General features: G+C 36.9%; 1 long non-coding RNA gene across 1 annotated transcript; it reads right to left on the bottom strand.

The window, feature by feature from the left end:
- Positions 1 to 1,433: 1,433 nt before the first annotated feature.
- On the bottom strand, positions 1,434 to 23,067 carry LOC311436514. The gene is made up of 3 exons (XR_014692905.1): positions 22,075 to 23,067; positions 3,007 to 3,111; positions 1,434 to 1,823 (listed from the first exon to the last, which is right to left on the bottom strand). It is a non-coding gene; the product is annotated as an uncharacterized lncRNA (long non-coding RNA).

Genomic DNA, 23,067 nt, shown 5'->3' with positions numbered 1-23,067 from the left:
AAAGTATTAAATGAACCAAACCAAAAACAAGATAGCATGTCTGCCACTTTATGAATTTTTTGTAAAGGATTCTGCAGTAAAACCAGTTAAGGGTGCACAATGATTTTAGAAGGGTATAAATAAAAATAAATAAATAAATAGTATAAAAAGAGTCTTAATGCAGAACTCTCTTTTGTTCTAAAACTAAGACTTTAAAAAAACAACAAACAAGCAAACAAACAAATAATTGTTTTTAGAAAGTTTAGGAATTGCCTTAATGATAGCAACTGTCCATTATTTGGATATGTTATGGTTGGAAGACATGATGAAGTTCAAGGAAAAATGGTGAAAATGTTACATATTAAACAACAATTAGTTTACTGGACTTAAAGCAAGAAAAAAATGCACTTCTAGAAAAAAAAGAAAAAAAAAAAGTTCCATCTGTTACCAGCATTGAACAAAATCAACATAAAATGAGGCAACATTATTTTGGTCTTTGATCTCTTGGATGCTTTATGACAGAGGTCATAAATCATGTAATTATTATCTGATATCAAGACAGCTTGAATTAACCTCTTACATTCCTGAGGCAATGAGAGACCTCAACACAAGTCAAAGTCTGCTTGTGTGGAATAAGTAACATTACTGGGGGAAACAAGTCCCTTTCCTCCCGTTTTAGTTTAATCTGGACTTTTGAAAACTTTAGTGGGACAGAGATGGAAAATCTCACACTGAAAATCACTGGATCATCGACATGTCCTGTTTGTTTCTGAAACCTATGCATCTCTGATTTGTAAATCACATCATCACTTGGGTTCTGGCTTCTTTTAATTGTAGACTTCCTTTTTCCTTTTACTCCTCTTCATCGGGAGAGGTCAGCTCAAGATGCCTCTATATTCTGGCTGCTAAAATCCAGGAAAATACAAAAGGCCTTTAATCCTGACATTTCATTCCTGCCATTGATATGAAACAGCCTGCATTTGACGAGCCTCAGAAAACATAGCAATGAATAGTATACATTTGTATTTTTTTTCCAGTTGGCAGTATTGAATGAGATTAAGGATTATTATTATTTTTTTGGTTGTTATTTTATTTTATTTTATTTTATTTTATTTTATTTTATTTTATTTTATTTTATTTTATTTTATATTTTATTTTATTTTATTTTATTTTATTATATTATATTTTATTTTATTTTATTTTATATTATTTTATTTTATTTTATTTTCCTCCTGTAATAGAAAATTTCCAGGAAGGAACACCAGTACTTCTTATTTATTTATTTATTTATTTATTTATTTATTTATTTATTTATTTTTAAAAATCTGTAAATTGGCCAGCAGGAATGATGGGCATATTATGATTAAAACACCTTATTTTTATGTATACAGCAGATAATCATTTGCAGTAGGCACCACACATATATATTGTGAAAAACAGGCACACAATAGAAGGTCTTTCACAAAAGAAATGTACTGTTCCAAAGAGCGATATACCTGAAATACTTTATAACAAAAATAGAGCAGCTAGACTAATAACATCAGAACCAGGTCACACAGAACCATGAGCAATAATTCAGCACTTCGAGTACCAGAAGAAGAAAAGAAGACAATATGTAAGCTTCATAATGAAAAACATAGCAGAATAAACAGAGAAGAATCTTTTACTAGCAACACTTGGAGCTGAAAGGGAGATGGGCTGAGTCACATGCACATCCTCTGAGGAAGAGCACTGGATTAGGTAGCCCATAAAATGATGTACTTGAAAAACAGTAATGTACTGCTTTGGCTCAGCCAGATGGCAGGTCCTCTTTTCAGGCAGCTCTTGCGCTGGATTCCCCACTGCTGAAATGAAAAGAGCAAATTTGTGAATCAGTTTTTTTTTTTTTTTTTTTTTTTTTTTTTTCTAGTAACATGCCACTTTCACTATGTCAGTGGCTTCTTGAAATATTTAACCAATGTTGCTATCAAGTGTGGCCACCCACTTCTTTGCTCTGCTCCAAGGAAAATGCTTGCTATTCACTATGCATTTATGGTGCATCATTATTATTTCTCTATTCTTTTTTAATTTTGGACTCATGGTAATAAAGATGACTGTTCAAATTTCTGAGTACTTAGCTGGGATTTTATGCAGATACAGCCATCATGAAAATGATAGGCTCCCTGGGCTTCTGTCTGGTCAGATGCTACAAACAACCCAAACCAAACTAAGCTGTGCAGTCTTAAGTCAAAACCTTGATTTAGTATTTCACTATAGGTATAACCAGAATCTGAGGTGCTTTGCAGTCAAGGCCTGAAAAAAACCTTTTCTGCAAATACTGTATTTGTCATTGTGAGGGACTTGTGAGATTTGAGGAAGGCTCCTTTTGCCCTTTTGTCCTGCATACACATGCAAAAGATAGGGACAGACACATTCAGTTTGCAAAGCATCCGGACTGCAAGGCATTGTGTAAGAATAATACATCTGATTACTTGTCTAGTGTATGTGCAAACAAAGACTTGTGCAAGTGAGTGGGCACAGTTCAGTATTTTGATAACAGAGATAGCAAAAGGTTTGGAGATTTTCCATGCTATCGAAAGCTTTTTTTTTTTTTTTTTTTTTTTTCACTACATCCTGACTCAGTGCCCCTTCCTCCTAACAAAGGAAGGGCAAGCCAAGGTATGGCATTGGATCAGGCATCAATCCTATACAGAGCTATTTCTCTGAGGATAAAGTTATATAAAGACAAACTGTGCAAATTATATTATGCTATATAGTTTATTATAACTAGTACTTAAATGGACTCACAAAAATACTGAAATCTTTTAGCAGGAATGAACGAAAAGATTTTTGAAAAATCCTACCAACGCCATTGTCTAGACAAAACTTAGCTCTTTTGAGCTAAGTCCACATTCAACATATCACTATAAATTAGGGTGAAATCCCCTGAAATCAGAAGAAAGATCCTTAAAATCTTTTGTAAAAGACAGAAAATCCTATTTAGGAGTAGAGACATGAGAGAATGTAGTAATAGCCATTTTGCCATACCTATTAAATGTTCCAATCAGGCTAACATTTATTGGTGTAACATCTTCCTAAGTTCCCACAAATCTTCAGAGGGTTGTTTGAAAGTTCTTAATTTTGCTATGCAGTCTATGATAGAGAAAAAAAAAAAAAAAAAGCTTAGGCACTGTGTATTTGAGTCTGTGTAATGATAGATCTCACTGTGGAGTGTGATGCATGAGAAGCACATGGCTTTATGCCAGATTTATGTTCTCTTGAAATTGGGGTTGACCTGAGCTTCAAGTCAAAATAACTTATCCTTTATGTAAGTCGCATTTGGTATAGCTGTGAGTAAAAATGAGACTGAGAACTGCATTGCTTTCTGAAGAAAATAGACTGTTATCTATCTACTCAGTAAATATATATATATATTTATACTGTGTAAACTAAGTTGCAAATATGCAGGAATTTCAAATCACTGCATGCTCTTCTAAAGAAGATAAACCCAGGGCACTCACTGTCTCATGTTTAGAATAAATAATTACCTGAAAGCACAGTGTAAGGTCCATAGAAATCAACAGGAATCTATTGGCTTTGTGGAATTTTAGACCAGACTCTTGAAGAAGTTGGGTAAATCACTCCTCCTGCACATCACTTCATTCATCTGCTTGGTGACTACAACATGCTTACACACTCTGTGACAAGTGAGAGTCTATTAAGTGACTCCCACAGCATTTTCTGCTTTCATCTGGGAAACTCCTTTATTAGTGATAAGCCTCTACACCCTGGCATCCATGTACCAGTCGAGGGGAGGAACATGTTTGTAAACCAGATGCTTTGACGTAGCTGGAACTTAGAAGGGAGGCAGCAGTACTTGGCAAACAAACTTGTAATAAGTGCACTTTGCTCGAAATGTTTATAATTTGTTCTTGAAAAATATGCTGAGAAGATGGGCACTAGACAGTGCTCGACTTTGAAGTTCAAGTGTGAAGGTGGGGATCCTAAATACCTCCCAAGGAACATTTGAAAAAAAACAGCCTGATGCTTCATAAAGTAAAGAATTTGCTTGAGGAGAGGGGATAGGGAGACTTAACAAGTCCTACCATCCTTTCATCTGCAAATAAATTAACAAGATCTGGAGAAAGACAGCTTCATTGTAAGCAGCAATAAGTTCATGTGAAATCTTAATCTGCTGGTAGATTTTTGAAGAGAAGCACACAGGTTTACCAAATATCTCGTCCAAACTGTGTTGATACTCTCAGTTTAGCAGCATAGTAAAAATAAATAAATAAAAATAAAAATTAAAAAAATGTCAAATACCTAAGCACAAAAAGGGGTCTTACTGACTACTTGATATTTTCTTAAAATAACTCATAAAGGAATTACTGTGCTCAGTTAGGATGTGTGTGATGTCTACAAAATGCTACTCCCAAGAAACCAACAGACACTAGAGTTCCTTCTGGAGACAGTCGAATCAGAGAGTTAAAAAACAAGACCTCAGGTGCTCAAAATGTAAGGACTAACCCAACTCCCTGTGACATTCTCATTGCATGACAGAAGAGAACTGCATGTAGAATTGTTGAACAGGGATGGAGGATAAACAGAATGACTTTCAGAAATGAAGCTCAGCAATTTATTGACATTTAGAATTTCACTGAATACAAAGGGAGAAGTGTTACAGTTTACATTTTTACAATCAAATAAATTCATCTCTGTTTTGATCTCAAGCTGGGAGGGATGCCACGACATGAAGAGGAGCTGAGGGCTATTCAAAAGCATCAAGATTTTTCCTTCCATTTCTTATCCTGTCTCCCCCATTTCTTTTCTCTCTGTGTACCTTTTCTGCCTTGATCTCCTCTCATTTTAGATGAAATTTGTTTACTGTAAGACTGCCACTGTTGGTGGGGATCACTGAGGACAAGGAGGTAAGTAGTGTTTGCATGGAACTTGAATCTAGGCAGGAGATATCTACTTGGCAGGGAATTAAGTTGTTTGTAAAAGCTCTGGGCTGGGAACAGATCTTTATAGAATAGTCCAGTTGGAACGGACCTACAAAGATCATCAGGTACAACTGCCTGACCACTTCAGGGCTAACCAAAAGTTAAAGCTTATTATTGAGAGCGTTATCCAAATTCCTCTTGAATGCTGATAAGAATGGGACATCAATCACTTTTCTAGGAAGCCTGTTCCAGTGTTTGACTGCCCTCACAGTAAAGAAAATTTTCCAAATACCCAGTCTGAACCTCCCCTGGCACAGCTTTGTATAGTTCCTGTGCATCCTGTCATCCATTACTAGGGAGCAGAGACCAGCGCCTCCCTCTCTGCTTCTCTTCCTCAGGACATTGCAGAAAGCAATGAGTTCACCTTTGAACCTTCTTATCTCCAGACTAGACATCCCAAGTGTCCTCAGCCTCTCCTCATAGGACATGCCCTATATCCCTTTTACCAGCTTTGTGCTGGGGGAAGATCAGTCTTTGGGGAATGCTGTGAAGATTTGGTGGCCAGTGGAAGTCAGGAACCTGCCAAGAGCAAGGTGGTCTGGCTAAAGCTTGCTTGGTGAGCAAAGCAATAAAGGAGTCCAGGGGGTTTCTGCTGGAAGGTTGGTGGCAGGATCTGGGGAAACTCAGGGACTGGGGTGGGTTGCCTGTATCTTGGAATGGGGTTTTGGTGAGGAGAAATAAGGAGTACAGACACTTGTACTTGGGATGGTTGACATGGCTGGAGGTTGGGGACCTGAAATCCCACAGAAAAGATAGAAGGCAGAATTTTAAATAGCTTGGAACTACTGCCTGAGAGACTTTGTCAAAAGACAGGTAAAATGGTAAGAGCTAAGTAAAATAATACCCAGGGATTAATTGTTGCATAAAAAGCAGTCATAATCTTACCAAATTTTGTCTGTGTTTAATTAAGCACGTGAATAGTTTCATTGATACCTAGAGGGAATACACATGAGTAAAGATAAACACACAAGATAGAAACCTGAAATACGAAATGGTGCATAAAACCAGGAATAATTAATACAGACTGGCAAGTACTGAGAAAAAAAAAAAAAAAAAAAAAAAAAAAAGAGTGGAGAGAAGGGTAAATTTTTTTTTTTTTTAAAGAAAGAAGCAGATGAGAAGAAAACTATTTGATACTTTATTAATTATTTTCTGTTGATGGTTTAGATGTATGAAAACACATTGAATATTGATACTGCTCTAAAAGCTCAATGTAGAATATATTAAAGAAAGTATATTCAGCTTTCTCGGATTAGTAAGCGGGCAAGATTTGCATTAAAAATAAGAGTCCAGATCATGCACCCTCTCAGACAGGGTTAAACCAGACCAGAAAAAATTGCAGGGTCAGGGCCAAGGCAGCTGCCTGCATGCCTGTTATGTCTGTCATTGTTTGTTTTGTCTTTTTGGACTTGTAAGCTCTTCAGGCTAGGAGCACTCACCATGGGGCCTGACCAACCACCGCTGGCTTCAGTGGGCACTGGTAAGGCTTTGTTTGTCCAGCATTTAGTGCAGAAGTGTCAGGGCCTGATTGGGACTTAGTTATATATGTAATACAAACCAGCCATCTCCCAGGATCTACGTAGGCACTTAGATGCAGACACAAAGTTGTACCCAGATAGAGCCAGTCAGAGGTTTCAGGTCTTAGAAATTGTTATGATCAACGAAGGGAGTGTAAAAATAAAATAAAATAAAATAAAATAAAATAAAATAAAATAAAATAAAATAAAATAAAATAAAATAAAATAAAATAAAATAAAATAAAATAAAATAAAATAAAATAAAATAAAATAAATATAAAAATAATAGATGGAAAGACAGCTTAAAAGCATTTCTTAAAAGCTTCTGTCTATTTTCATAGCAGTTGTAACATAAATGAATCAGCACTCAGAGACGGAGGGTTCTGGTGACGTTTTGGGGGATGCAGAAGACTTGCCGTCATATTCCCACGTTCCGGGAACAACAACTGTTACCGGGGCAGGGAAGAGCTGACCAGGTGCGAGCCGCGCCCTGGCAGCGCGCAGCGGGGCGCGCAGCGGGGGAAGAGCGGCGCTTTGGTGCCACCGCGTGGCTCACGGAGGAGCAGGGCTGAGGGGGGGCCGCCCCCCCCCCCCGGCCCATTCCCGGTGTTTAATTACTCCTCGCGAGGCCGTGTTGTTTCCAGGATGAGGCTGTGCGAGACGCACAGGGAGAGCTTCCAGGATTCTATAGCACTTAACATGAAAATTCTTTGTTTTTCGTGTAGAATTACATAAAACTTTGAAGAGCTGGGCTTGATAATGCCAGAGGAGGAGATGTGCTAGCTGCCGGTAATTGGATTTCAGCTTTACTTCAGCTGTAGCTGAAGTGCAGATTGGGTCATTGTGCAGCCCTCAGATAACGCTCCGCTCTCTATCTGCATGCAGATGTGCCACTACCAGCAGTCACAGTTTTGAGTGGAATTTGGGGTGGTTCACGATCCCTGGAACGCAGCACGTTGAAGTCTTATGTCTCCCTCCTCCCCTCTATTCCCCTCCCACCCCTCCTATTCCAAAATCCATCTGCTTCTTTTTTGCAGACCAGATATTCACAGGGTGCACCTCCCAGAATCATTGGGTGCTGCGTTTCTTGTAACACTTTCACAGACATAACAGGAATCTTACATAACCAGAGAACCCAGAGCAAATTAAGGGTAAACTTTTTGACTTCTGGAATTGGAAGAGTCTTGAAGTTAATCAGGTGTGTGACACCTCATAAGTATTTCATCTGGAAGCCTCAAGCCAAATTTGGAGAGCCTCAAGCCAATTTTTTTATTTCAATAAAAAAATGGCCAAATGAAGTTCAATGGAGGAGCTAGGAGCAAACATAATGCTTGCTGGGGAAGGAAGAGTGGCCACTACTTTTATTAAACCTTTCTACAAAGAGTAGCAAAAGCTTCTCATGGTGCAGTCATTTACCTATTTGGCCTAGATCTTTCCTGCCCTTCCTGGCAATTAGTGTCAAGGCACAGTATCAGCTATCTCTTCATGGTTAGAGTTTGCAGAAAATACTGTTGTCAACTGGGGGCCTTGAATACTCTTTCTTACAGAGTCTATTTTTGGATCTTCAGAGTTGAAATATGAAATGTGGGTTCCTACAGCTGAAAACATACTTCAAGAGCTGTTTTGTGTGTGCAGATATTTACAATGCTAAGTGGTGATACTCCAGGCTGCCTTGCTGCTTTTCCTAGTGATTTGTTAGGCTCTTCTTTTTTTTTTTTTTTTTTTTTTTTTGGGGGTGGGGGGGGGCGGAGTGGGGTGAAGGGGTGGGGAACAGAATTCTTAAGGCTAAATCCAACAGTACCTAGAAAAACTTGCAGTGAGTTCAGTGGCAAATTCCATTTGTGGCCAGGAAATTCTGATCGCATTGAACCCAATGGCAAAAGTTTTTTTCCTAGTGTTTTCAAGAGTGTAAGAGCTCCTCTCTATCCTTTGTTTATAGAAAACTGCTCAGAGAGAGTGATAAGTGTTATAGCATTTCAAAGTTACTTCTGGAAATAAATTGACCAGAAATTCATAGGTGTTACTTATGTTTAGTATGTTTGTGTGTATAATTTCAACATACAAATCACTTTTGAGACTAAAGAAAAGGCCTTTACATAAAGGGCTCTACTCCTAAGGTTAAAATATATGGTAGTATAAAGATTATGTCTTCTCAATCCATGTGTACATTTTTAGTTTACGAACAAAGACACTTATATATATATTTATCAATAGGAAAGTGCATTAAAAGATTCGTATTGAAAACAAAATGCAAACACTGCAAGCCATGCAAGAAAGACACTGGTACCATGTATTTCCTCCAAGTGAAAAGTGAGAATCCATAGTATTTTGGAATTCAGTGACGACCCATCTTGTATATCAGTACATCTCCACACTACTTAGAGTTGGCATTAGCTGAGTCACTTGCTACTTTCAGTTACAGCTCCCTCATAGAGAAGGTATATTAGAAAAATCAATAGAGAAATCAATACATTTTACCCAAGTTATCAGATGTGCCCCAGATGCTTAAGTTGTTAAATAGCATTTGATTCAAATAAAATGTATCTCACACCCTTTGTATTGAAGTGAGAGTTGGCATATATTTCTCTTCTCTCTCCTCTCCATTCCCAGTTGAGTAGCATTTGCACTCTGGCACCAATTTATGTGGAATTTCAATGTGTGTTTGAAATAAAATTGATTAGCATTTTCTCTCCTGAAGAACTGTCTTAAGATCATCCCAAAAATTATAGGAAATTAGGTTGTATAAAAAAGCTTTTTAGTTTTATTTCCCAAATAAAGAAATAATGCAACATAATGAAAGACTGTGCAAGAGAGAGCTGCTCTAGGAGTACTTTAAAAAAGCAACAGTCAGTGAAGTGGAAAAATGAGGGAACAAAGATTGGATTTCACAGTAAACTGTTTCCATTGGATTTCATCTCTAGATATTACACTGATATTTTATATGCATACAAATTATATTCCAAGGGAACACTACAGGGTAAATTAACAGTGCATTGCACATAGATTAGACATGCAAATTACAAAAATGGGAGGTAAGTATGTAGAAAATGTATCCTTAAATCAGCATGTACTTAATTCATTAACAAACAGGAACACCGGGGAAGCATTTTAAGACATACTACATTTTTCAGGAAGACACATAGCTTTTAGCAAAGATGTTGGTAGTACTCTTCTCAAATTCCCTCACAACAGCATTGTTTTGCAAGCTAATTCTTAAAGTAATATGTGAAAAGAAAATGATTTCTTGGTGTTAGCAGAACCCAGTATCTGCAGGTTAGAATAACACTTCAGTACATATCTAGTGAACTTCCAGTCGGGTGGGAGATTCAGCTGTTTCCAAAGCTTAACAATGACCAAAGAAACCTACTGCAAACTGCAATGGTAAACTTTGCTGACAGATTGTGTGACTAAGATTTGAAGGAATGAGAACAATGACAAGATGCAAGTCTGGGGGAAAGAAGGAGGTTATCCACATGTGTACTTTACCAGTGCAGTATAGATCGCATCTATTTAAGCAGACTTGGATTCACCAAGTGTAATTGAAGTGATGTAGCTAGCAGGTAAGTCTGGTATTTTTACTCCATTGGAGTAACCAGAAATTTCATCTTGAGTAAGTTAACTAGCACTGATGACTTTTGAGATCATGTATTCAATGCATACTAGTAGCCTATCTTAACCAGTTTATCTGAATGATCTTCACTACTTCACCACCATGGTTGCTAGAAGATATCAAGAGCTGGCTCATATCTGTGTATCACATCTGTATTTGTACTTTCAGTGAGAGCTCTTTGGGCATCTTGCAACTCCTCACTTACTTTGTAAAAGTAAAGATTAAGATGTCAGTTCAGAAGTCAAACATTTTAGAGGAAAAGGCTAAGAAAATGGCAGTGCAAAGTTTTCACTGCAGTGTCATACAGCTCTATGATAGTATAAAACTACTTTTTCAGCTGTATTGAAACAAATGGTGAAAAAATGTTCTGAGAGAAAGCTAAGGACTCATCATGTCTGAGCAGTTAGACTGCTGTTGACACAGAATGGCAGCACCATCCAGTATCTTGTTTCAGATATAGCTGATACACAAAAGGATTGTTTCCCCTGCTTCAGTCTTTTCTGTTGGTTTTGTGTCACTTGCCTCCATCATGGACACCAATATCAGGCACAATTTTGGATACCAGAATACTATTGATTCACCCAGACACAACCAGAACTTCAAAAAGATTGACCTAGCACCCTCTTCCTTCAAAACTGTTGCCAACCAGCCTTCTGCCTCTGAAAATATCTCATTTTGAGATGAATGTCACTGCTGAGAGGTCTGAAGAGCATGATTGCACATGCTTTAATTAAAGGTCTTGGGTCTGACAGGCTGTGACATTATCTAATATACAGCTTTTCCTTCAGAGCTGCAGATCACTGTTTTGTGAACTAGTACTTTTTCTGAGCACTGTCTCCAGTTTCCCAACTTGTGCCATTGACACGATGGACCCAAAGTAATGACAAAACTTCAGAGGAGCAATCATATGGTGTCATTTCAAGATTCTGTCCAGATCTGAAACATCTCCAAAATGCTGGGACAACAAACAACTGCGAGCTGATCTTCGCTGAACCAAGGCTAAAGCATTTTGAATCCTTTTATTCAAAGTAATTTTGTTGGCACTTTTAGGAAAAAGAAAATGGGTTGTTTCAAGTGTCAGATCATATATTTTGCCAAAAAGTCGAGTATGTTGAATAAATCTCTTCCATACAGTTAAGAAAGTATACAGTTCTACACAGTGGGTACTTCAAACCCTTTATTGAGTCTGCTTCTCCTATGAATCACAGAACATAAAAATTCATAAAAGAATATTTGAAATAAATGTCTTCACTCACGTAGCCACCAAGGACCAGACTTTGTGTCATCACTGACATAAACCCTTCAGTAAAATCTTGGACTGTTATGTTGCAAAGAATGAAGATTTGCATATGCACTTTGCTTGAAAGAGTCAATGTAAACTCATCTTAGGTATTTTTTAAGATACTTTGGAGAAGCCTGCCATCCTGCAGTCAAATGGGTAATTTTGCTTTTCAGAGCATCTGATGTAATAGCAGTTTTCAGGGGAAAATAATTTACTTTTAAAAAGCAATTTTCTTTTATTTATTTATTTATTTTTGGTAGAATTAAATTCTTGTTTCTTCTTTCAGTATTTGTCCCCTGTAATCTACTATTTAAAGCACAGGATAAATTCACAGCAACATCCACTTGCCGTGCTAGGCAATATTTCTTCTTTGATCTTTCAAGTGAGAGGATTCTATTGAAGCACAGTTAGAAAAATTAACCTTTCCAGTTGCTTTTCACATGTATACATCAAACTGCCATTCTAGGGAACAATTCATTGGCCTGGCCTGTTGGAACTTGGAAACTTGTCTCTGCTTTTGTTTGCTAACAGATTACTTTGTTAATTCCAAAGGTTTAGCAAGCACCTTGTTTTTCCAACAGAATTTCATTCATCCATTCTTGTTCTATATGAATAGATTTCTTCTGGTCACTGAGAGATAGGACTTTGCTTTCACATTCATACATTTTCCCCTGGCTAATTATTTGAAATGTTTGACACCCCAGATGTACAAACAGTCATTGGTCTCTGTGGAGTTTGTTGGGCTGCACATTGGTGATGGATTTAAAAAATGCACTTGGACATGTATTGAATCCATAAAAGAATGGATGCACACTGCATATAGTCGGGCCTGAACTCTACTGCACTTATAGTCATTCACATTAGCACAAAAATCTGAATTGACTTCCGAAAGTTAAAGATCAATCTGTTAAAGATCATGCTCCTAAAGAAAAAAAAAAAATAATTTGACAAATGTAATTCCAGTTTGTATTTTCAGATTTATCATGATTTTTTTTTTTTTTGGGGGGGGGGGGAAGAAGGTGAGGAGTGGGGAGGGATGATTGGTGGTGGTGGTGTTTTAATTTTCTGTTGCTTAGATTCAGGTCCCTGGAAGATTAGAAGATTGTCTTCAAAGTGGTCTGTTTTGATTGCAGTCTGAAACAAGCAAAGAGGGAAGAGAATCAGAAAATGGACAAGAATGAGTGAGCATCTGGGTTTGTGAGTACATTTGTGAAACATCTGAGAGGCAGAGGAAGATCTCTTCTCCAGTCCCTGATCTACTGTGTATTCAGAACTAACAGTGAAGGACATGCTGCAGCAGAGATTGCTTTTCAAATTTCTGTCCATGCAGGAAGCTGCTCCTTGCCTTTGGATTGTAAGAACATATAATATCTGGTTGAGCTTTTGTTGCATAGCTTGGCAATGGGAGAAGGAACAGCTTCAGGGGGGAGATCAGCATTCCTGAGGAATATCCCATTACCTGTTGAGTAGTGCATGTTACTCTAAACTGAGGTTCAAATCTTCTAGAAATAGGAAGAATGCAGTTATAGGCTTTGAAATCAGTAGAACCCAAATTTTGACTTCACATTTAAATAGATATACACTAAAAATTATATTGTTTCCCCAGCTTTAAGATACATCAGGTTTACCTAAGCCTCTATGCTTCTTATGCGGAGTAGTCATCAAGCTGGCTGCTGAATTATTTCCTTATAAGATCATTTAACTTCAAAACTTCATACTATACAGGTCACATGTTCTGGTGATATTCAGAAGGGAATTGTCACTTTCAGACAACTAATATCAGTCATTCTTCTATCTATATTTGGATTGCAGGCTCAGGAAAGTGTGATGGCAGTTATTAACTGCTCTCAAGAAATCCACTTGCAAGATGGATTTATTTCTTGATTAATGATGGAGATTATTCAAGTATTAATTCCAGTTTTTTATATCACAAACTTGATATCATCCTTGTTCTCTCCACCCTTAAAATTACTATGATTACTCTAATTGTTAGAAAGCTATTATTTGATTCAGATTTGCAAAGTAATTATCAGCTAGTAGCACATCTGCCATTTCTTACTAAATTTTGGTATGTATTGTTGTATCTCAATTAACAAAAGATCTACTAACTGAAGCATTGCTACATGAATTCTAGTAAGTCTTTCAAGCATGACATAAATTTTGTACTGATTGATTCTGACTTACTGTGTGCAGTTTAATTTGTTGCTTTGCATTTCAGAACTGTTCTGTGAACCCAGTGCTTGATGGTTTTTACAGTGATTTTCTAGTCTGCAGCAATCAGATGTACATGTAAAGGTTTTAACTGATGGAGCATCCTTTATGACATTGTTTTTACTCTTGCTTTGTGAGATGTATTCTCATTACCTTCTTTCTTTGATTGTGTCACAGGCTACAGGGATTAAATAGAATTATAGTTTTTAATCTCATCTTTGAGAATGTACTACTAACATAATGGGATAATTATCTCCACATGTCTAGCTTCTCTTTCATGAATATGAGGAACAGTGGAGGCAGCAAACATATCAGATATTAATACTGGAGCATCATTGATTTGCTTTTTACTCAAACCATACTTATATAAAGTTATTCAACTTGTTACAAAATTATAAACAATTTAAGAATTACAATATTTTGAGCATTTGTAAATATGTAAACATGCTTGTGTGCATGTAAACATACATGTATACCACAAATGTCTGTTAGTGTTTCTATATTAAACAATTTCAATAACGCACTACTACACTCTTTAAGAAGCATCTTGTACTGAAAAAAAGTACAAGTATACTAACAGTATAGTCTATAGTATACAAGTACGCAAACATACAAGTATACTAATAGTTCAGTTGATGTGTCATGCTTTTTTCTTAACACTGTAAACACTTCAGGGCTATGAAGTTCAGATTTTTTTTTTTTTTTTTTTTTTGTGAAAATACTTTCATGATCCTTTTTAGAAACTATTATCAGGCAAAACCCATTTCAAAACATCTGCAGACTTTTCTCAAACTCCTTCTGCTGTCTCCAGATTTAGAACAATCTCTGCTTACAATGGTTTTCTTTTGCGACTTCTAATTTCAGTAATTTATCTTACGGGTGGTACAAATAACTATAGCCATGAAAATACTATTAGAAAGTTAGAAAGAAAATTATTTTAATTTGGGGAACCATATCTAAGCTGTGAAGAGTGGAGTATATTCTGCTTTGTTTGTATGTAATGGCTGCTTATTTAGATACTTTTACTGTACTTGGTATTTACATGTACCATTATACCAGAAATCCTAGCATTCTGTATCAGAATTACTAAATAATTCTAAAAGTCTTGAACAGACTGGATTGTGATCCACAGCTTTGGTATTTTATGGAAGAGGAACAAAGAAGGATGATAAAATTTTCTCCCATAGTGGAACTGTATATACTGGCCTATAGAGATATTGTTTTATTTTAATTGATATATGGACTTATTTTTTTAAAGCGCAGTAGAGTATACTAGTTATATATTTTGATTTTTAATATGCATGTTTAAAAAGATGGAACCATATTTTATTTTTAATAATTCTGGTCTGAGCACATGTAGTTAATTCTAATCTGTTTACAGTACAAAAATGCATACATATCTGTCAACATCAACACTAGAAGACTAGAGTATTGCTCAGAGTAGAATGCTGTAGCACTAATTATTTCCTTTTAGACTTGCTGTGGAATTGGCTTCTACAACAGCAAATTGCAAACTGCTCAAATTACATGTTAAATCACTTTATTTAGGGTGAAATCCAGTTGTTATTTCTATTTCTCACATTCAAAATTCTGTTGTGTCAGTAGAGTAATTCTGTGAAAGAGGAACCATGCTTTCCTGTGCATAGAGACCTGGACTTCCCTAAGCCAGCATGGGGAAAGCTCTTGGGTGTCAGGATTCTTTAATTTCATAGTACTGCACAACATTCAAGATCTGCAGCTTCTGTTACAAATTGGGTGGCCTTGGGGGTCCCTTCCTTCTCTCAAGCTGTAAAATCAAATATATACAAGCTGATACCTAGGGATTTACTTCTTGTGATTGTGACTTTGTTAAGAATTGTATATTTACTAAAGCTTTCTCTTGCACACACTTGGACTATGTGGAAGCATGAAAACATTTTCCCAGCAGGCAGATTAATGCCTTTTGTCTTACTAATGAAAATGGGGAAGCTGTTCTGTTGCCATTCACTGCTTAATGTCTCCTTCTTCAAAATGAACCTAGTACTCTGTAAAAGAAGCTCATTAAACTGGCTGTTGATAAGTTTCCAGCCTCAGTCTGAAGCACAGTTACCAGGATATTTTTCACTATAACTTCAGACTTATTGGATATTTTTTCCTGATGCTGAGGATGTCCCCATTCCCTTTCTATTCTTTTACTTACAGAGAGGTAGCCATTAAAATAAACAAACAAACAAACAACAACAACAACAACAACAAAAAACAGCTGGCCAAACACTTTGGCTTGTTTCTACCTGTTAAGATGGTCCTTCTCAGCTCCAGGCATGCCAGAACTTAGAAGGACTAACATGTCACAAGTGTAGTATAAACCATGCACTGTCTTCAAAGAACCCAAGGAGGTAAGCTCTATGTGCTGAAAGCACAATATTAAATCAAATGGTAAAACTGCCTAAGATGCTATAGAAACTGTTGAAAGCTCCAAGAGGTTTTTTGAAGAGCTGACAGCTCTATCTGAAGACAAAATTTAACAGAACTTCCCAGGAGCAAGTCCTTTAACTGAGGCTTTGTTTGCTGAGCTATGAGGTTGACTCAAATCTACTACATACTCTGCTGAGAAGTCTATTAGGCACACAGGAAAACTGGTATGGTATAATCTTACAATAGAAATAAAGTCTGCAAGCATTTCTCTGGAGCTTGGATGCACCTGGTCCAAGCAAGTCCATGTTGAGAAAAAGGTTCAAAGCTCGGTTTATAGTACAAAAATTATGCATTTTAAGCCATGTCCACATGACCCATTTGGCAGAAACCCATACCTTAATAACAAGGATGGAATTATATTTGTAAGCAATTATCACTGTTTGGCATATAATATAGATAATGGATGTTACAATTGTTGCATATTGGTAACATACCCAGGCCGGATAACATAAACTCGGGAAGGTTCTAGTTAAAGCTACACTTCAGAGAAATTCAATGATTTGGGTACAGGAGAGCACATTTAAATGACACCAAGCTGGGGGGAAGTGTTGATCTGATGGAAGGTAGGAAGGCCCTGCAGATGGACCTGGACAGGATGGGTTGATTGGCAGAGGCCAATGGGATGAAGTTCAATAAGGCTAAGTGTTGGTTCTTGCACTTTGGCCAAAACACCCCCATGCAGCACTACAGGCTTGGGGGAGAGTGGCTTGAGAGCTATGCAGAGGAAGATCTGGTGGTGCTAATCAATGTTTGCCTGAGCATGAGCCAGCAGTGTACCCAGGTGGCCAAGAAGGACGACGGCATCTTGGCTTGTGTCAGGAATAGTGCAGCCAGCAGGACCAGGGAGGTGATCATCCTCCTGTACTCTGCTCTGGTGAGGCCGCACCTTGAGTACTGAGTTCAGCTTTGGGCCCCTCACTACAAGAAGGACGTTGAGGCCCTGGAGTGTGTCCAGAGAAGGGCTACAGAGCTGGTGAAGGGCCTGGAACAGAAGTCCTATGAGGAACAGCTGAGGGAAGTGGGATTGTATAGTTTGGAGAAGAAGAAGCTCAGAGGTGACCTTGTTGCTCTCTCCAACAAGGAAGCTGTGGGGAGCTGGGGCTTGGCCTCTTCTCACAGATAACTAGTGACAGGACTAGAGAGAATGGCCTCAAGTTGCACCAGGGAGATTCAGGTTGGAAATTAGGAAACATTTCTTCTCAGAAAGAATAGCCAGTCATTGGAACAGGTTACCCACAGAGGTGGTAGAGTCACCATCCCTGGGGGTGTTTAAGGAAAGGCTGGACATGTTGCTTAGGGATGACCATGATTTAGTGGGTGACCTTGGTAGTAGGGTGATGGCTGGACCAGATGATCTTGAAAGTCTTTTCCAACCTTAATGATTCTATGATTCTACGAATCAACCACAGCTGTGTCCTATAGTGAGATACCATCTAGTTAATTGTGATTGGAGTATTCTCACAATTTGAGCTTACACTCGCTGACTCTCCAAGAGACTTTCAATATTTCCTTTTTTTTTTTTTTTTTTTCCCTGACATGGTGTCCCTATAGGCCAAACCTGACATACCATCATGGATATGTATCCAAGCCCCACCAGGCTGGAAGAAGTGTTTGTGCTTTGCAGCCTCCAAAGGGGAATTGTCTTCCATGAACTGTTTCAGGGAGTGCAAGAAATGGATAACTGCTGGGTGAGCATAAATTACGGTGCATAGGTGTGAGTGGCTATACAGTTTAGAGGCTTCTTTTTCTACAGAGCTTTTGTTTGTGCCTCTGGGCAGGTTATGGTTATTTTCCATATGAAAGAAGATAAGTCTAAGTCGTAAGTTGTGCTGCACAGCAAATGTATCAGAAATTAAACTTTATGCTAACTTTCCGGGCTTTATAGGCTTAGATACATTACTGAACTTTTAAAATAAATATTTGTATAAGCTGGTGAAGATCAACTGCAAAATGAATGTTATTATTTGCCTTGATATGATTACCCATAAACTGTTGTTAATAAAAGGTTCTTATGCTCAGGCCTAGTTTTTTTACCAGTCATCATTAAGATGCAGTTTATTGAAAATGTTAGGAAATATATGATTCAAACATAACTCCATTATGCAGAAGTCACTTTCTTTAGTGCAAAAAAGAAGAGAGAAATTGCACTATTTATTTATGAGAGCATATGTGACCTCCATTCCAGCTATTTATGTCGTATACTGGCATTTCATCTGTGTACTCTCAAAGTAGATCAGCTTTAAAAAGATGACCTCTGTCTTATTTATGGGCAGAACAGAGGTGACAATAGTCAAAATGCTGAGATTATGATTTCCTGACATTTTTATCAACCTCGGTAATGCATTTCAGCTGGAGAATGCTGAAGTTGACAATATGTAATTTTTGAATACTGTGTTAATATAATATTTTCTGTAATTCAGCATTTGTAACTGTTGTTTTCACTTCTAAGGGAGTCTTTTACACCACGTACTGCTGCAGACATTCCTGCACAAGCGTATAATTCATCCATTTAATTTTCAAGAACATTTCTGTCTTCTCATTAAATGGTAATTTCCTGTATCAGAAATTTAATGTCCTCTCTAATTGTAGGGTGATCAAAATCAGAAAATTATGTATTTTTATATGCTAAGTGGAATTTGGGTTTTGGAATTCATGTAAAATATATAACTTGATTTGTTTCTCATTGCTTTTAAATTTTGAATTCAGGTTGTTTGCAAATTAGTACTTTGACATTTTCATCACAAAATGACATACTAACCCTACCCCTTCAGCTGTGATGAAAAACATTATTAAGATCACAATGTCAGGCTTTCACAGGCTAGGGAAAGAAATTGGCATCTTGTCTAAATTGTGCTTTCCTAACTTGGCCCTTACCTCAGTTGAAGGCATTACTGTATGGTCTTTAATTATATGAAAAGTCTATTTTTTTCTTGCCTTATTTAATATCCAAAGTAGATCTATTTTGTTGATGAATTAGAATTGCATAATGAAGAAATACTGGGTTTTGTTGAGGAACTTGGAAGGTATTTAGCAAACTGGGTTAGGGATTCCAGGAAGAAAAATGATTGTCTACTTTATAGCAGTTGAAGTTTACCTTGAAGAGATGAATTCCTCTCTTTCATCTGTTACAATATTTCTGGACAAGCTAAATCAAACTTTTCACAGATGGTCTGGTTTCCTTGTTGCTTGAGTTCATTGCAAACGTTCTGAACACTCAGAGCTAAAAACCAGGGCACTGGGAGCTGGGCTTTGAGCATTTGAGTGTTATAGAAGGATTTCACAAATGTGATGTCCAAAGCGAGCATGTACATTTGACCTCAGTCTTTTTAAGTCTATGTTTCAAGACACTCCTCATCTCTCAGGGCATTTAAAAGTAGATTGTGTTATGGCTTTGAAAGATAATAAAAAAAATAGTGAATGGATATTTTGTCTCTAGGTCAGTGTTTAAACTATGCACAGTATGTAAGCCACAGATACACATTGAATGATGGGGAGAAAAAAATAGTTGTTCATTACATGAGTAGAATCTTCCTCCACTGGGGCATGCAGGTGCTATACAAAGAAGCAAAATTTAAAACAAATTGGAAAAAAACAAAACAAACAAACAAACAAACAAACAAAAAAACGTAAGAAAGTATACTGATAACTACATAATCAGACTGGAAATATCTAAGATGGGAGTTCCCAGGCTACGGTATGTGTACTACTAGTGGTATGAAAACTATTTCAAAGTGATTTTCAAATAAGACCTGAGCATCTAGGCAGAAGAATGTTTGCACGTAAATTCCTGGTATTGCATTTCCACAGGAAACTGGGGCACAGATCTGGAAGCATGTGTATGGTTTAATACATGCTTCAGTTCCATCACCATCACTAATGTGGTAAAATGCAGTTCTCTTTCCAAAACAAACTAATTAGGTTATTCTAAGCTTAAAGGATGTCCTGTTAAGCAACAGGCCACATTAGTTCAAAGCAAATTACTATGTTATATGCTCATTCCTCTCCTCCAACTGTTGTTTAGCATGGAAAATTAAGTTAAATGGCATTGTGTCCTTCTAGGAATATCCTCAGGTGCACTTCACAAGCTTTTGCCAAGTGAGCTAATGGAGCAAGTGAGAACAGGAGTAGCTTGTTGTCTTGTGTAATTTTAAAATAATTTGCTGACAGCTAAAGAATTAAGTATTGCATTCCATCCCAGGCATCCTAGCATATGAACTAGTAGGCAGAGACTTTTCACCTGCTACTCCTTAAACCTGCCCTGACTTTTCTTATCACTAGCTTTCATTTTCATCTGATTAAAATTGCCTGGCATTCACAGTTTGTATTCCTCAGACTTCTCAGAGGTCCTGCCTCCCTGCTCAGTGAATCTAGGCTCATTGTCTCAACACCAGTTATTTCCTTCCTTTCCAGTCTTGCTAGCTGGCCACCCCTGAACTCCACCTTCCCCAGTCATTTTCCAAGTCTCAAGTTTTGTACGCATGTTAGGGCTCTGTATGACATCCTCACAACAGAGATTTTAAAAATTTACTACTCAAATTCACATTTTCAGTGAACAAATATTTCAAAGCAAGATTTTCTGAAAGTTTATAACTTAGCAAAAGCTGGATATTTTCACTGGAATGATTGCTATGCTTTCCTGATTAAAAAGTTCTCCATTAGCAAATTTTCTGTGCTGCTCCTATAATACATGCCCATGAGTCTGCTCATTTCCACTCTCATTGCCCATGTAGTTCTCAAAGAATTGAAACATTTCAGATGAAATTTAGAAAAGGAAATAAAGAAAAAAGGAAACAGAAACAAAATCAGCTGAAGGCAAATGTTTTAAAATACAGCCATATGTTAAGCAACTGAAAATAAAATAACCATCCATAAAACTAGAAGCACCTTTAATCAAAGTAGTGAACTTCCATATAATATAAGTCCTTTCAACATGCATCTCAAGCAGCCTTAAGTATAAAACTACTTTCTGTGCTTTAAAATGTCCAGTTTAATATAATTTTCCTGTTACAATGAGGTTGCTGGGTAGATATATACATAAAACAAATATATTTAAGTGAGTGCTTTATATCATCATATACTCTACAACTATGTAAGCACCCAAGTCAATATATATGACTATGTAAACTAAAAGCATAGATATAAGCTTGAGCAATTTCACATAGTTGACATTATCTGAAGAATGAAAATTTCTTAAATGGATTGTACCCAACTAATGGGCAAAGTAGTAATTAGTCATGCTGTCATTAACTAATCATTTAAGCAGGTTAATTGACATGTGGCCATGCATTTGAGAACCAGACTTGAACTTAAATACATATTAAAAATAATATTGCAATCCTATTTCACTTGAAATATTTATTGATCTGAACATTTATTCAAAAAGAAGCAAGTATACATTTAATTGATAAAAATATATAAATGTATAATGATTCTTGGATCAATACAATATGTTGGAAATAATAGTGCCAAGTGAGTCCAAGACAATGTATAAAATTAAAAGATTAGAAGAATAACTCACTTAGTATTTCCAACAGTGTGATAGGTTACAGGTAGCATTTCCAAGACATTCACAACTGACAAAGGAAAAAAGTATTAATGCTTCCTATTCAATATGATATAAATGTAATGTATGGGTGTGCATGTTTGATCATATAGTTATACATATGCATGCATACAATCTAATTTGAAACTAATAGAGCTGCAGTATACAACAATATGATTAATACAGAACAATTTAAAAATAATTTTATTGGGCAATTAGTGCTAATGGATTTACTCATACTTCATAATCTATGCACTGTCATTGACTAGTAGAATTATTAAAACCAGCATTAATTGCTATCGTTTCAAAGCTAATACTCTTAGGTAGCAATTATTGGTAATCACTGGCTTACATGACTGAGTAAGCACATTTGCTGTCTTCAAACATATACGAACATTCAAAACTGTGCAATATATATTAATATATTGTGTCTTGACAGGGTCCCAAACAAAGCTGCCCATGAAGTTACTGCACTTCAAGTACTTTCTAGTACTTACAGATGTGTCTGAATGCTTAACTTCACTGCAGCTTCTAAGAAGAGAAGAAAACAGAATTAGGCAATGCCTGTTGAATATTTAGGAAAATATTCTGCTGCATTGCTGAAGTAGAAGGAGATCCATAAAACCAGTCCACAGAAATGCTCTGTCGTTTATTAGGCTGTAGTGGAGGTAAAAACTTCCCCATGATTAAATCACTGTTTGCATTCCATTTTTGGTATTCTGGCATAAACTGCAGTCTGTCAGCATACAATATTTTCCAAAGAGGATCCAGAAAATAATGTGTTTGGTAAAACAAACTTGGTGCTGGGTAGGAGGGATAATGTCCCCATGGCATGAAATTATTCACAGTAAGGCAATGCTCTAGCTCCTTTTGATATCCTCGCTTTCGTGACCGTCGACGTTGCCTGAAGTCCCCATGAACAAAGTCATTTAAGTTTGATGGGTGGATACTCCAGTAGTTTCCCTTGCCATCCTCACATCTCCCGACTTTGATGAAACAATCATTTAGTGAAAGGTTGTGCCTTACACTGTTTCTCCAGCCTTGACTTTTGTTCCTGTAGAAAGGAAAGTTATCTTCAATATACTTGTAGATAGCAGCTAAATTCAATTTATTTGTAGGGGAAGAAAGAATTGCCTTTGCAATTAAGGCTATGTAAGACAGGGGTGGTTTTTCCAGAAATCTTCCTTCATCCATTTGCACAGAAAGACCATTTTTGGTGCATATATGAGAGCTGGAAATTCGTGGTGGAATCCTCTGAACCACTTTTCTTTCTTCTCCTCCTACAGTATGGATGGATGGACTTCCTTCATTATTTTGAGAAAGGTCTTCAGTCATTATAGCAGCATGAAGTATAGCATTTATTTTATTTCAAATGTTCTGATATTTTACTGCAAGTAGTCAGTTGAATATTGGTCTGCTGAATATGAGCAGCGGGAGAAAAGGAAGCAGGACTTTAAATATGCTGCTCTCACGTACCCAGATTCCTATTT

Source organism: Aythya ferina (assembly GCF_964211825.1).
Source record: "Aythya ferina genome assembly, chromosome: 1".
NCBI classification, from domain to species: domain Eukaryota; kingdom Metazoa; phylum Chordata; class Aves; order Anseriformes; family Anatidae; genus Aythya; species Aythya ferina.
The sequence above is the reverse complement of the archived record's forward strand: the minus strand, read 5'-3'. Positions and strand labels throughout refer to the sequence as shown.